Raw genomic sequence first — 16,854 nt, 5'->3', positions numbered from 1 at the left:
GTTTATTGGGTGAAAGAAAACACAAACATTCATTTAAATCTACTATTTTCTTATTTTTTTCTGAAAGAAATTCAGCTGAATCTAAGCAAGAGTCTTAGATGAATCTCTATCAAACTATAAAGTAAAAACGTTTCATGCATAGACGCAAAATAATTATATAAATCTGACAAAACAACAATTGTTTTAAAGAATTTTTAAAATATATGACTAAAAATATGATTGCTTTTAAATGAATTTTGTTTTGCTATAAAGCCACAAATCGATTATGATGCGTCTGAAAATATGTGTTTCATTTTATTTCATAACCGTCATTGAATAACCGACCCAATTTTTGACTTTACGACTACTAATGTTCAACAGCGCAGCCTTGTAATTTTGAACCCAAACCAGAAGATAAGGGAACTTCTGGATTAAGTATTGAGGAAATTTGATGTCGTGGAGGACTTATTGATAGAACTATCCCGCATTTGCATTACAAGGAGGGGAAGACCTTGAGAACTTCCCATGGTTAGCCTGACTTGAAAGGGACTCTAACCCAGGATCCGTCTACCACTGAGGATATTTCACGTCATCAGTGTGGTCGGTGCAAGCCGGATGTGGAATTCGTATCGACAAGCCATCGCTGGGATTCGAACCCCATTCACCTGATTGGAAGGCGAACGCTCTATTCGCTTAGCCACCAAGGGTTGAAAATATGTATTGTTAGTAAAACAAACAAAAAAGGAAAAAAGAAATAAATAAAAGTAAATGAAAACCGTGTCTGCAAGCACTCTAAAAATTTTAGTTTACTTCAACACCGTAAACAGTGGCAACAATTCATCAGAATTTTTTATTGTGTAGATCTATGAGTTGAATTAGCTACCATTAAAATTGTTTAATGGCTTTTACTATACAGGGTGGTCCCGAATTCATGGTACAAACTTTAATGGTAGGTACAGGACATTGTAACAATGATTTATTGTATAAGAATGTATTGTCGCAAGTGACGCGGTGAGGCGTAAACAGGGGAAATAAAAGGAAAGAGAAATGGAGTGATCGGTTGGTATCATTGCCGGTAGAGGGCAGTAGATGTCTAGCCGCCGTTGAAAATGATGCATCGCAGTAGGGAAAAGCGCCATTCACAATTGTGCTGCCGTAGACGATGGGTGACTTTACGTATGCAGAAAAAGCAGACATGCGTTATATGTACGGCCGTGCAAATGGTAACGGCAGAGCTGCGTTACGAATGTATCGCGCGGAGTATCCTGATCGACGAATGCCGGATCATAGAATTTTTTAACGGTTACATCGTCAACTTTGTGAAACAGGTGCGTTCGACGTTAACAGACATGACGCTGGTCGATTAAGAGCTGTACGCACTCCAAGGCTGGAAGAAAGCATCTTGAACATTGTGGCTGATGGACCCGAGTCAAGCACAAGAACTGTTGCGCGTGACGTAGGTGTGAGTCATCAGACTGTATGCAGAGTGTTAAACGAAAATCGCTTACACCCCTTCCATTTTCAGAAAGTACAAGCATTGAATCCGGCAGATTATCCTCTCCGCGTGAACTTCTGCTTGTGGGTGATGCAGCAACGTGCGTTGCAGCCGGATTTCGTAGGTGATGTGCTAGTTACAGATGAAGCGACATTTTCACGCTAGGGTGTCTTTAATGCGCACAATTCCCATGTGTGGGCAACCGATAATCCACATGCAACGCGTCCCCATGTGTTTCAACAACGTTTCTGTATTAATGTGTGGGCTGGTATTGTGAACGACTTTTTGATTGGCCCATACTTACTACCCACGTGACTCAGTGGCGGAAGCTATCTTATTTTTCTGAAAGAAGTGTTACCACAACTGCTGCATGATGTTCCGATTGCCATTCGTAACCGCATGTGGTTTCAGCACGATGGGGCGCCAGCACACTTCAGCATTGATGTACGGAATTACCTGAATGCCATGTTTGGTGCTCGATGGATTGATCCCTTGGCCACCCCGATCTCCCGATTTATCGAGCCTCGATTACTTTTTATGGGGACATCTAAAGCATCTTGTTTAGGAGACTCCAGTTGACTCAGATGAGGATCTCGTCACTCGCATATCTGTAGCAGCTGCAGGTGTGCGTGAAATACCAGGCATCTTTGAACGTGTACGCCAATCGCTCCACCGACGCTGTCAAGCATGTATCGCTTCTGGTGGACGCAATTTTGAACACTTACTGTAAACATGACACTTGTCAACAACGCTTTCAATAAAATCTTTGTTTTTCCTTTCGGCCGTTGTTTCTCCTGTTTACGCCTCACCGCGTCACTTGCGACTATACATTCCTATACAATAAATCATTGTTACAATGTCCTGTACCTACCATTAAAGTTTGTACCATGAATTCGGGACCCCCCTGTATATAACATAATGCTACGGGAACATTTTAAATGATCTGACAGCTTAAATTAATATCTATATTAGTTTAAAATTATGCTAAGTGCTCTTGATTCTATTGCATCACTCAGTGATTCTAAAATTTCAATTAAATTGCAAATTAATTATCAGATATTTCAACGCCATTTAAAACTAACAGTAATCATCAGTTTTATAATCAAATCCCTTGCTTTCAGTACTAGCTTTCACCGTGTTATCTTATTATTCCAAATTGAATAGCCCCCTTATAACAGCATTAGTTTCACATATCAGCGGAAAACTTAATTTAAATCTCAAAATGAAGTTATCTTTAGATTCCATTCGAATTCCGGTCCACAAATCGGTCAATATTGAATAATGGCGAAGCATCTATTGGAAATGGTCAACAACTCGAGCTCTCTCTTTAAAATCGATCGTATTTCAGCCTGTGTTACGATTTACTAATAATCAACTGTTGACCCTTTTGTGTTATTAGGGAACAGATAATGCAGAGAGACGGTGATTGCGTAATTCAACAGCCCGAAGCCTCAGCTCTTGAGTTTTCGCCCGTGACCAAATGGAACAGCAGAACTCAATTATGCATCAGCACCTTTTCCTGACCTTAATTTTGGATTATGGAGCCATTCAATAGGTTTCCTAGTGAATTTGAATTTTCGAATATCAAGATAACAAATATATAACTATGTATTACATACATGTCAAAATTTTGTTAACTTCATACATTGCTCAGTACTACTCAGTAGGAAAATGTATGCTGAATTGATGTCTTGGCGATGTTGCTGTCCGTTTGTTTTTCCTTTGAATTTGAATTTTAGAATAGCTGGATTACAAAAAAGGTAAAAATTTACCGCATAAGACTTTGTTATAATATATAAGGTAATTGTTATAATATTATTTAAATATACTAGGCAAAATTTTGTCAATTTAAATTTTAACTCGTAGGTAGTACACATAATTTTGAACTCAGATATGCTAGATTTAAATTTCAGTCATATGCGCTAAAATTTTGTCAAATGAAGATTTTATTCGTATGTAAACAGATAAAATATTCCGGTATCGTATTGCATAGTTATGGCATTTCTGGTAAAATAAGTCATAATCATCAAGTGTTGAAACCATAAATATATGGTGTTTTGACCCTTCATTTGATAATTTTTTCTTTCATATAAGAACGTTTTAACGGAAATTCTGGCTTACGAAATTATAGTTTTTATTACCACGCATTTAGAAAAAAAATACATAACTATAAAGTATATTTAACTGAATGAATGGTTTTAAATACCATACACTAAGGTATCACTAGAAATTATCAAATTTCACCCCATTTATCAAATTTTATCACAAATTATGAAAGCATATTTTATCGTTAGTTTTAGCAAAATCATTACTAAAGTGCTTCGTTTAAAATTATCAAGCTTTTTCGTGTACTCGCAGAGCTAGAAAAACGGTAAATTTAACCATATTCTGGTAATTTTGACCATACTTTTTTCTCAGTGTACTAGAAACAAATTTTCCAACTTGAAATTTCACTCGTAAATACTAGTCAAAAATATGAGATTTATTGCAAGAAATGCCAGAACAATGCAATGCATAATTTAAGCCTGTACTTACATACATGAAACGGCATTCATAAAATTTTTAGTTTGTCAGGGTCATTGTTTTTTAGGGTCATTGCTTATTCCCGTTAATGCAGAGGTTAGCAAACGAGTATAAGCAGCTCAGATGTAACTGCAGTTACAGTTCGAGCCTATTATAAATTTCATTTGCGAATATTTTGTTCAGATAATATTTTGTTTTATTAAGATTTTGCAGATTTTAACGTATAGAGTTTTCAGATGTAACTGAGGGAATATTTGTTAGGTTAATATTTGCTCAATTTGCTCTCCCATCTTCATGTTTACTTGTTTATGAATATTTTTATTTCATGAATTGCTACGCGTCTCCCGCAAATTTGGGCAAACGACTCGTTTATGATACACAAAGAAAAAAAAACATTTCAAGTATCAAAAAATAAAAAGGAAACGAAATTTAATACTGGTTAATGAAACTAAATAACATTCGCTACATATAACATATACTACATATAGCATTCATAATAACATATGCTACATATAACATTCGGTAATTTTTCCGTTCATAAGGTAATGGTTTACTGGAAATTCTAGTTTTCAAAATTATAATTCTTACATTTAATAAAAATGAAAAATTAATAAAATGATAAATTTAACCAAATAAATGATTTTAATGCCATACTTTAAGGCTTGATGATAAAATTATCTAATTTTGCACAATTAAAAAATTTTATTACTATATATTATATAGATATATATTTGGTAAAATTAGAAGTAATATATATATATATATATATATATATATATATATATATATATATATATATATATATATATATATATATATATATATATATATATATATATATATATATATTTATATATATATATATATATATATATATATATATATCTGAGTCAGAAGCACTGAAAACTTTAACCATATTCTGGTAGTTTTGACCATACTTTATTGCTCAGTATACATATTATATCTTTAAGCAGCAACGAAGTAGATGGAATTTGAATATAATAAATACAATAATAATTTTACTGATTGAATTTATTACATGATGAATATATAAGAGTGTATTGTTTTTCTTTGAAAAATTGACAATTAGGGTAACCGGAAAGTAATGCCGTTTCCGTGCGTTTGATATTTGTTATCAAGATTTTATTTCTAATCAATAACGTATTCACCCTCGTTCGCAACAACCTTTCAATGCCAGATTGAAAATGAATCGAAATGGAACTTAATTCTATATTGTTACCTTTTAGAATGAAACCTTATAGACTACAGAATGAAATATAATTCTATTGCTGGTTATAAAATGCATAATATTAGGGATACAAGTTTCGGTTTTTGCGTTATTTCTTAAACTAAGTACTAGCATTCACCCTTTGGTGTTAAAATATTTAAGCTCTTCTTGATAGTTTGACTTTCTCTCGTATAAAAACTTCGCCACCAGTCAGCTTAGAATATTTTTCTCCCTATATATTAAGCAGCTTGTTTCCTACGAAAAATTTTTATGGCGGTTTTTCTAAAAACAGAAATGCATATTTCTTTCGCCAATATGATATTTTCGGTTTGCTTCCGGATGAATAATGCAAAAGAATTTTTGAAATAGAATAAACATTTACAGGCTACTTTGAAAAAGGTAATTGACCACTGGAGGCTTGGGGAAAAGATGTTTCATTTTTTTTTCTTGCGGTGAAGTATTATTTCTGTCTGACGTTTAGTTTTGTAATTTATTTTTTCCTTTAAATATAGTTTTTTGATTAGTGGTTATTTGATAAAATAATGCCTTTGTGAGCAAGGTAAAAACTTTAAATTCTGCAAATCGCTGTAGATCGCGGCAACAATTTTTTGACTGGTTTTAGCTGTAAAAGTTTTTCACAATTTTATAGTTTTTGGTCTCATTTGTAAACAAATTTCTCAGTTTAAAAATTTAACTAATTTCTAACAGTTTTAACAATTACATTAGGAACATAGCGAGAAAAAAAGTATTCTCAAAACTAGCGGAATCTGGTTAAATTTACGGTATTTCTGACTTTATAGAAACATCAAACAGCTCGGTAATTTTTACTGAAGCATTTTGGAAATAATTTTGATTAAATTAATCATAAATTTAGTGTTATAATATGCGATAAAATTGAGTAAATGCGGCTAAATTTGATAATTTTATCATGATTTCTTATAACAGGACATAAAAACTATTTATTCAGTTGAATTTGCTTTTCAGTTTTGTATTTTTTACTAAATGTTTGGTGATGAAAACTATAATTTCGAAAACCAGAACTTCCAGTAAAAATTATCAAAGTGAATAGTCTAAAAACATCATATACTTTTTTTTTTTTTGCCAAAATAATGTTTTTTTCCTCTAAAATGTATACCAGAACTTTTTTTTCTGTTAATGTAGTAAAACTCTAAATAATTTTTACAGTTCTATCATGATTAATTTTATCTTCAGAAAGGACTGGTAAGGACTGGCTATCATGACTGACTGGTTTTACCTTCAAAAATTTTTAATGACTAATTTTGCTGTAGAGTAATTTTATAATTTGTAACGACTGGCTTCATCTGTAGAAAAATTTCACAATTTTGTGGTGATTGGTTTCAATTGCAGACAAACATTACTATTAATAATGAATTTTTTTGAATTATAAGCATTTTAAATAATTACAATAAGACTGTAGACAAAAATCAATTGTATCATGAATTTCTTTTCGATTGGTTTTAGCTTAAGAAAGAATTCACAATTTCATAATTACTGGTTTCGGCAGTATACTAATTTAACAATTTATCATGACTGATTGTTCAAGTGTTGAGAAATTTCACAATTTAAGACTAGATGATTCCAACGAGTTTATAGAAATGAAATTTACAGTTACAAGATAACTGCTACAACTCTAGAAAAATAATAAAAATTTTTGAAAACTAGTTTCAATCGCAAACTAATGTCACAATTTTCAAAAGGACCTACTTCACAATTTTCAACTGTAAAGAATACAATAATTTCATGGTGACTGATTTCAGCCGTATCAACTGTTTCAATGCAAAGCATTTAAAAAATTTGTACGTCAAAAATAGCAAAATTGTAATCAACCAATAAGTAGTTTACTTTTTCTGATTAAAGATATCATAATACGCTAGAAATTTTAAGTAATTAACAAGCTCAATTAATGTTTTTCTTATTATTTACGAAGGAATTAAAAGAAGCAATCATTAACAATGTGAATACTCGTATTTGCTTCACGCAACTGTTCTTTTGTTTTCAAGAGAATGAAGTAGGAAAATACAGTCAGTTTTTATATTTAACAGCTGAATTATAGTTTTTTGTACGGGGAAAAATGGTAAGTAATATATGGATTGGTATTAATTAACACTAAACAATAATTAATAACCGTGACCAAACTTCATTTGCAATCTATATTATATAATACGCTAATACGTATGTATCAATAAAACCGATGATATTTCTTTTCTCGTGTTGGCAACAGTTTTCATTTTTAATTGATAGGCTTCGGCGCGCAAGAGCATGTAGTGAGCATCAAATGTCTAATCAGGTGAATTCTCACCGAATTATCAAAAAAATTCTCACAAAATTATCTTCATCGAAGCCGAAGCTTTACATCCGGCCTTCAGTACTATTTCATATTGTTTCACAACACATGGTTTCAGCCCTCTGGTGGGAAAGACTTTAAAACAAAATTACAACAGTTACTTTTCTCAACAACTGAAATTTAGAATAGAATAGTAATAATTTAGAATGATTAAGAAAAATATGTGAACTGTTTGCAATTTCAAATTAATATTGAAATGCACAAGTTTAGAATTTTCTACAGTGAAAAGTTTTCGGAACTTCAATGTTCAAAAAAGTATACAAAAGCTAGACGTTAATAACGTATCCAATGAGCGAGCAAAGCGAGCATCGGATTGCGAAGCAATCCGAAATGAACTGCGAAAGCAGTTCCGGGGGTTGGCGAGCGCTAGCAAGCAGGGGGCGAAGCCTCCTAGTTATTAATAATTAGCGGTTAGTGTGCATAATTAATCATATTTACCAAAGAAGTGGTTATTAGTTATACAATATATATCTCATTATTTATAATATTATTTTAACCTTAGCATATTTGAATGCTACTTGAAAAATTTAATTTGAAACAATTCAATCACACTACAATTTTAAGTCTTCATTTTAACATAAGCTCGTAAAATGTATAACAACTCTATCCTGTCTCAATTATCAATGTTCATTAAAATTGGAGTGTAGTTCTGAAATATCATTAAATTTTTATAAGTAACATAATTAAAACAAAAATATAGAACAATTTAAATTCATGAACTAAACGCATTACACTCTTATTTCAGTCCAACTTATTGATTAGTTTGTTTCAAAGTTTTGCTCGCTAAGGCAGTAAAGTATTTTTATTCAAAATTTGTTTACAGATACATTTAAGCGTTTCTCAATTGCTTGATACTTTAGTTTTCAGTTTCTTGTTGCCAACAATAAATACATTCTGTCTGATAATTTATAAAATATTACTTTGATGTTACGCCAAAATACCCGTTGTTGCAATTAATACGCGAACTCTTGAAATTAATCTCAGAAACTTTTTCGAAAATCGACATGAGATTAATTTTTGATTAAAAATATATTATTATTTAAAATTTTTATACCGTTTTTGATAAAAAATATTTTATTACTAATTAAAATTTTTTGCACTATTTTTTACTGAAAATAATACTTTGAAAATCTTATAATTAAAAATTTTAATTAAACTTTTTCTTTCAATTAATCATAGAATCACAAGAAACAAGATTAGTCTATGCAAATCTTCAGTTTTGTTGAGATTATTTTAATCTCTCTGGGATTGAAAAAAGGAATAATGCACCAGTTTAATTTATTAATATATATTTCCTGTTTAATAATAACGAAGAAAAAATGCTGAAACTACTCAAAAGTTTATGAAATTCCATAACAATTTTAGTTGAAAAGTACTAATTAAAATTCCTTTTTCTATATGAAATGCATTTAAAATAATTTTTTTTTCTCCATTAGATATAGATGCAAATAAATAAAGTTGTTATATATCAAGTAATAATTAAGTAATTAAACTGCTAATTTTTTTTCAGTAAATTGTATTATCAAATGAACTATTTTTTTATAATTTTGTTTCTATTTTAATAAATTCATATTCCAAAGCTTCTTCAGACTTTAATTTGTTTCATTAGTTTTTAATCTTAAAATATCTTATTCTCCTTTTTTTAAACTTAGCTATATATATATATATATATATATATATATATATATATGTATATATATATATATATATATATATATATATATATATATATATATATATATATATATATATATATATATATATATATATATATATATATATATATATATATATATATATATATATATATATATATATATATATATATAACGGGTGTCCTAAAAGGTCGTTTACAAACTTAACATGCTGGTCTGTCATATCATGATGAACAAGATTTACATAGGAACTTGTGTCCGAAAATTAAAACTGAGACCGCTAGAAGGCGATAAGTGCAGGTTTGGATGAGGAGAAAAAAAATTATATCGATAGCTGTGTTAATATGATTTTTATTATAAAACATCATTACATCACAGCAAATGCTCAAAATTCCTTCCATTCGCCGCAATACACGTTTCACAGCGTCGGCGCATGGATTTATGAACCCGTTCAAATTGGCCAGGAGTGTCACGGACACGTGCTGCCGCTTTCGCGATCCTGGCGATAAGATCCATGTCCGATGTTACAGGTGTCTCGTACACTATGGACTTCATGTGTCCCCACAGGTAGAAATCCAGGGTAGTCAGGTCGGGGGATCGCGGCGGCCATGGGACTGGTCCGCCTCTACCGATCCAGCGATTAGGATAAATCCTATCGAGGTATTCTCGAACAGCGTAGCTAAAGTGGGTAGGCGCTCCGGGCATGCTGAAACATCATCACGTCACCCTTCAGATCCGGCAGAACTCTTTCTAAAAAAATGCAATAGGTATTTCCGTCGAGACGTTCAGGTAGAAGGTAAGGGTCAATCAACATGCCACCGATAATACCAGCCCAAACGTTTACGCTGAAACGTTGTTGATGTCCATGGGCACGTGTACATCTTGGGTTTTCACGTGCATGTTTCATGCGCCCATACGTGCAGGTTCACGACACCATCCCGTGTAAAGCAGGATTCATCAGAAAACAAAATCCATGATGAAAAATCTGGCTGTGCAACCGGCTGTTGCAAATACCAGCGTGAGAATGCAATGCGTTTGGGATAATCGTCAGCTCACAATGCCTGTACTTTTTGGAAGTGGTAAGGGTGTTGCATGTCATCGCGTGCAGTATGCGCATAATGGTGGAACGAGCTGCACCCAAGATACGTTCGTAAAAAAAATACATCGAAACTGCCCTGAAACCAAAATGGATACCTTCAATCAGGGAACTCTTCACCAACAATGCACCATTTATTTTTCAGCAGGATTCAGCTCCATGCCACATAGCAAAAGTATGCAAAGCATGGTTTCAAAATAAAGGCATAGATATATTACCATGGCCAGGAAACAGCCCTGATCTCAATCCAATTGAAAATTTGTGGCGATGTTTGAAAATTCTTGTACGAAAAAAACGTCCATCCAATAAAAGACAACTTATTGAAGCTATAATTGATTCTTGGCACCATGTGATTACGAAAGATGAACTCCAAACACTCGTTCACTCGATGAAAAGACGATGTGAAGCTGTCTTAAAAAATAAGGGTTATCCTACTAAGTATTGATTGTGTAAGTATCACTTTAAAAAAATGCAAATCTAAGATAGATCTGACTATTTGTTGCATAACCTCTTTTGTAATACAGATATTGTAATACTGTATTTATTATTAAATTCTACATTAAATTACCTTCAATTTGACATATAAACGTTTGTATTTAAGTGAAAATTAATATATTCTATAAGCACACAAAGTTGAAAAACATGAAACTTTCAAAAAGTGCCCACACTTTTGGCCACCACTGTATATATATATATATATATATATATATATATATATATATATATATATATATATATATATGCATTTATGACCAAAGATAGAAACTTGAAACAGACGAGTGTTTCTAAAAGCGTTCAATTTTTATTAAATAAAACCTGTACCACATAAAGTACAGCAATCTGCAGCATATCTATTTATGCAATGCATCTATGCTTGTAATATGTTAAAGAAACAGGCCTGCAAGTGTTAAAAATATCTCTTAAGTTTAAATTAATGTTAATGAATTAATAACAGTTTTAGTATTATGTATAAATTTTTGATTTGTGATTGATGTGTGATTTTTTTAATTAAACTTGGAGACGCTTTTAGTAATCACCTTTCAATGTTTCTCTGTCATCCAGCAAACAATTAGGTTGCATAACAATTTGAGCCCAATGTTGATAAAATAGAAAGTAAATACATGTTAAGTGAAAGTTCGAGTATTTTTACAGCGTGTTCCTTAATCCCACCTCTTATTTTATTTATTTATTTAGAATTCTTGCGAAAGATTAAGTAAAATAAGTAAAAAGAAAAAAATGAAATCTGAGGCCTCAAATATTATTTCAACGAAGAGCTAAAATGCCATTAAAATGTAAGGAATAACTACTATAATTATAAACACCAAAACATGTTTGAGCGCCTTATATAACAGAGAAGATCTGGAAGGTTATTTTTGAAACTCCTGCAATTTTTATCTGAAAATCGAGCAGGATTTTCACTGTTTTGAATACAAATTTCTCCAGTAATGAATCTTTAAATTTTTTATTAAATTTCTGTTTCTTCTTTTCTCAAATGTTTGCGATCACTCTTATGTAAAAAAAAATTACCTCACTTTTAAAAAGGATTCTAAAAATTTGCATAGAGGGGATTGGCTATGGAGTACCCTGCACTTTTAAAAATTGACATAAAATTCGGAGATTTCACTGGTTATTTATACAGCCCACTTCCATCTTTGAGGAAAAAGTCCAGTTCACGTATTTATTCGGTTATTATATAAAAGTTTCCTCAACCTAATTCTGGGATGTACAGTACACCCTTTTCATTGGGGTAACAGCATCATGCGAAGAACATAATGCTCCCGGGTTCGATACCAGTTGGTGTAGATAAATAACTTTTGTATATTTTCTACACAGGTGATCATGTACAACGAACATGAAATTTTCTTATCCCATTATTAAATGACAGCACAACACTATTTCGCCTCATTCCACGGTTCATTTTAATTTATCAAACAAATCGCCTGAGTCTCAATCAGCGTCAATGATCGAACTAAAGATAACGTTTACGAGCAAAATGTGAATTTATTGTCAGTCACCACATTTTTTAAGAGAAAAATGTACTGGTAGATCAGTAATTTTATGGTCATGTTAACTTTACGGGCATAAATTTATTTTTACAGTCAGTAACTGATATACGCTTTGCCATACTTTGACCGTAATCTAAAGGTGATATTTTTAAGAGTGTATTTATATATTTCGTTATCTGTTTTTAATAAAATATGCACATTTTTCTTAAATACTTAAATAGAAATTTTATATGTTTATGCAATGCATCTAACATTGATTGATAAATAAATTAGGGACAAAAGGAATGACAGGTTCAATTAGCTCTTAGTTCAATTGTTCTTAGGTTCATTTAGTTCAATATTGAAAATATTTTCTTCCGCAAAACATTTAATAAAAATTATGAGAGATGCGAGAAAGATATTTTTCAAAGAAATATTGTATTTTTGAGATTATGTGTTTTTAATTCTAAACTACTAACTTAAATATTTCATTGGTCATTTTCATTGAAACTGCGTGGTCCTTACTGTATCCTAAAAATTAATTTCAATTTAGTAATTGAGTATAAAGAAATTGAGAAAATACAAATATACCTGATTACATGCAAACCAAATGAGACATGTAAATTTGAAAAATTTACTCATTTATTTTCAGGTTTGGAATGAATAGTCAATTGGATAATACGTAAATGCCCACAATATTAATCCAAAATAAAAAAAACTTATACTTGCATTAAATCTTTTAAGCATAATGACATTTATAATATAATCAATTCGGAATATTATCAAATGAATTCATTATTCCTAACAAATGAAATTATGCATGAATAATAATTTCTTGTTAAAAATGAAATACAATTTTAAATAAATAAATGATTATTATTTCCTTCTTATATTCTATTTTATAAATATTTATAATGCTTAAGCTTTTTTTTTTGTTAAAATTTATTTTAATTTTATTTTGTTAAGTTCCTCTCAAATACTTCAGTGTCGTTAATTTTAAATTTATGAAGGTTAAGTTATTAATAAGCAGTCTTTTTGATCTGTTATTAAATTATTGACACGTCAAAAACATTGATTTTTTGCTAATGTTACTTAACTTTTCCTTTTAACTTATATTCCTTAACTCATATATTTATATATCCTTAAATGATTAAGTTTATTCTTTATATGATTTGTTCCTTCGAGCAAAATTTTCTATTACCTAAAAACAAATTAACTTTACTTCGCAAATAAAATCAAATAACTGAAGCACAATATTTCAAATACAATAGGGTGTTTTTTTTATATATTTCAACTAGTCATTAAAATAGAAAGAAAAATCATTCAATTACCAAACATATTGCTATAAACGTTATGGAGATCTTGTTCAGTGAATAGTTAGGGAAGCTAATTTAGAATTACGAATATTGAAGAGGGAATTCCAAAATTCCAGACTATTGCTATAGCAATGAATAATTAATTAGAGGAAGTAGTTTATGAAATTTAAATTAATTGTCTGGTTCTGCAGTTTTCGTTAATAATGAATTGTGAGCAGCGATAAGTTCAAATATATCAAAAATCAGGATAAAACGGTATTAAATAGTTATTATTCACAGACAAAAGAAATTGGAAGTAAATAATTCTGCAAAATAAAGATTTAACATTCATTTTTCCATCTAAATTAAACAGAAAGAGCAGTCTGAGTATTCGCTTGTTCTTATAAAGAAATATCATTAAATTTGTTACATTTAAAAGCATTTTAATTAAAGTGTAGTGAAGTATTAGAGAAACAAAGACTCTTAAAAGTTAGGGATAGAGTAATGAAATTATAAATAAGGGGCTCAAGCTTTCGACTGCGGACTAAATTATTAGGACCATATTTTCCAGAGGTGGGGTACCGGTCATACACTATCTGGAAGAAAGTGACGGGACAACTGTAAAGTTTAGTGGAGGAGGATTGATGGTATGGGCCTATTTCTCCTGGTATGGGGCTGGCCCACTGGTGAAGGTTGATGGTATGATGAATGCTGATGGATACTGTGATATTCTTGATAATCATGTCCTTCCTATCTTGTGGGCAACGTGCGGTATGGATGATTGCTTGCATCAAGACGACAACGCAAGATCCCATGCTGCAAGGAGGACACTTGATTGGTATGTGAACAACAACGTTAAACGCATGGAGTGGCCGGCACATAGCCCTGATCTTAACCCAATTGAACATCTCTGGGATGAACTAGACCGTCGGTTGAGGGCCTGCACTCCACTCCCCAAAAGCAAGCATGAACTATGGAACTTCCTGTTAAACATTTGGAAGGAAATTCCTCTTGCCACTGTGGCTAATTTAGTGGAAAGCATGCCCAGAATGGTTACAACTGTGATCGCAGTCAAAGGAGGCCCTACCTTCCATTAATTTTAATAAATATGGGTTTATGTCGTTATAGTGTCGGGTCCCGTAACTTTCTTCCAAATAGTGTATTTTGACGATTAAGAATCTAAATCCATCAATAAAAAGGCCTGTTTTTTTTCCTTCAAAAAAGTAGAATTTTTGTCTAATTCTTAAATTTAAATATCGTAAACACAAATTAATTAGCAAATGTTAGGTATAACATTCAACCCATTAAAAGTGTAAGTACATGAAAATCCAATAAAAATATCAAAAGTTATTCCGCTTTATAATTGGAAATATGTACGAGCACAGTGCACCAAATAAAAAAGTAAACACTCTGAATACCTTTTGAACTAATGATCAGATTTTAACGTACAAGAAAGTATTTATGGCTCAGAGGTCATAAAAATGTTAATTATTTAATGAAGACGATATTTTAAAATAAGAAATCAAACACAAAAACATATTTTTTCTGGAAAAACATTCTTTTATTTTATGGATAAGAATTTTCTCCTCAAAATAGAGGAAGGAGATGCTGCCATCAAAAAAGAAGTTACGTTCAGTCAGAGAAAAAAAAAACGCTTTTTCTGTCAGATTTCGGAATTTAAAATATCATTTGCGTTAATTTATTAGCATATTTAACGTTATGTTCTGAATCATTAAGAATGAATCCTTGTTCGTAAAATTTGATCTCTACTTCAACAGTTATTCAGAGTGTTCACTTTTATATTTTGCGGAATGTACACAATGACTAAAAAACATTTCAGGTAACCATTTTAGACACTGTTAAGGATTCAAATAATTTTAAAAATGTTGAAAATAATATATATTCCTTTAAGTTTAATACCCAACACTCGCACTAAAAAAAAACATTCTTTGGATTCGATTCGCTTGTGGCTAAAGCCATAAGATTATTAATACTTATTCTAACTTAACATACTGAAAAGTAATTTTCTGTTTCTAAATTATATTGTAAAGACGAATAAACTTTAGAAATTGCTCAACCCCTTTTCATTAGAAGACATTCATTAAAAGTGAATAAGTCCTCTTCATGAATATGTAAGTCACTATTTTCAAATTAGGGGTCTGCTTCAGAGAATGTCTTCAGTAGTTAAGCCAACAAGTCATTAAAATACAAGGCACGTATTACCAAGAGATGCATCCGGATTTGTCTTTTAGAAACATTTTGTTTGCGAGCTAACAACACAAATTTGCTTGTTGTTCAAAGAACAAAAAATTGGTTTCTCACAAATATTAACATTTTTGATTAAAATATTGCTCTTTTTGTTAAGACAGCAAGCGTAAAAGATTTTAACTTGAAAAGTTAAAGAAAAGTAATATTTTTGTTGCTAGTAGGCTCCGCCCCTTTCTTACTTACTCTGATTACCAACCTCTTTAGTTGCTTCTCATTCATCATTACTTTTTTATTGATTAATTTTTTAAATAATTACTTGTTCAAAAAGTATCTAATTAATATAATTTTATGCAAGGCTATTTTGTTATTATGTTAATTTTAACAAAATGAACCATGATTTGAAAAATAACACTGGGAATTTTTTTTTTTTTGCATTCATACAAATATTTGATTTTGCTTAATTAGGGGGTGGTGATTTGAAATCTGAAATAAGTTTTAAGCTACAGATTTTTAAAAAAAATTACATTTTTAGTCTATTTTTTGTCGAAATGTACATGTTTAAAAACGTTATATATAACAGAAGGGTCACGTAAACGTTGCGCTTCCCTATTATAACCTGTTCAGAAGCACACGAAAAAACCATTCATAATAAAGAAGCGCCCCTAGCGGAGTTTTGCGACATTTATGATTCCTATGCAATTTTTATCCAGATGATGTGCCCTTACTCTCCCAGAAGCTTGTCGCAGCATTTTTGGACACTTTGTTATGCATAACGTTTATCACCTTGTAAATTTTGACAAAAAATAGACTAAAAATGTCATTTCTATTTAAAAGTCGATATTTAATTTAAAAAAAAAATTTGAACTGATCATTTTCTTTTAAAAGTTTCTAATTAATAAAATTTTATGCGAGGCCATTTTGTTATTATATTAATCTTAACGAAAACTTAAAAAATAATGCTGGGAGACAAATTTTTGCTGCATTCATACAAATATTTGATCCTGCTTAATTAGAGTGTGAGAATT

The sequence above is a fragment of the Parasteatoda tepidariorum genome, chromosome 8 (assembly GCF_982258835.1).
Source record: "Parasteatoda tepidariorum strain Cologne lab strain chromosome 8, Ptep-v5.0, whole genome shotgun sequence".
In the NCBI taxonomy this organism is placed as follows: Eukaryota; Metazoa; Arthropoda; class Arachnida; order Araneae; family Theridiidae; genus Parasteatoda; species Parasteatoda tepidariorum.
Note: the sequence above shows the minus strand (reverse complement) of the source record.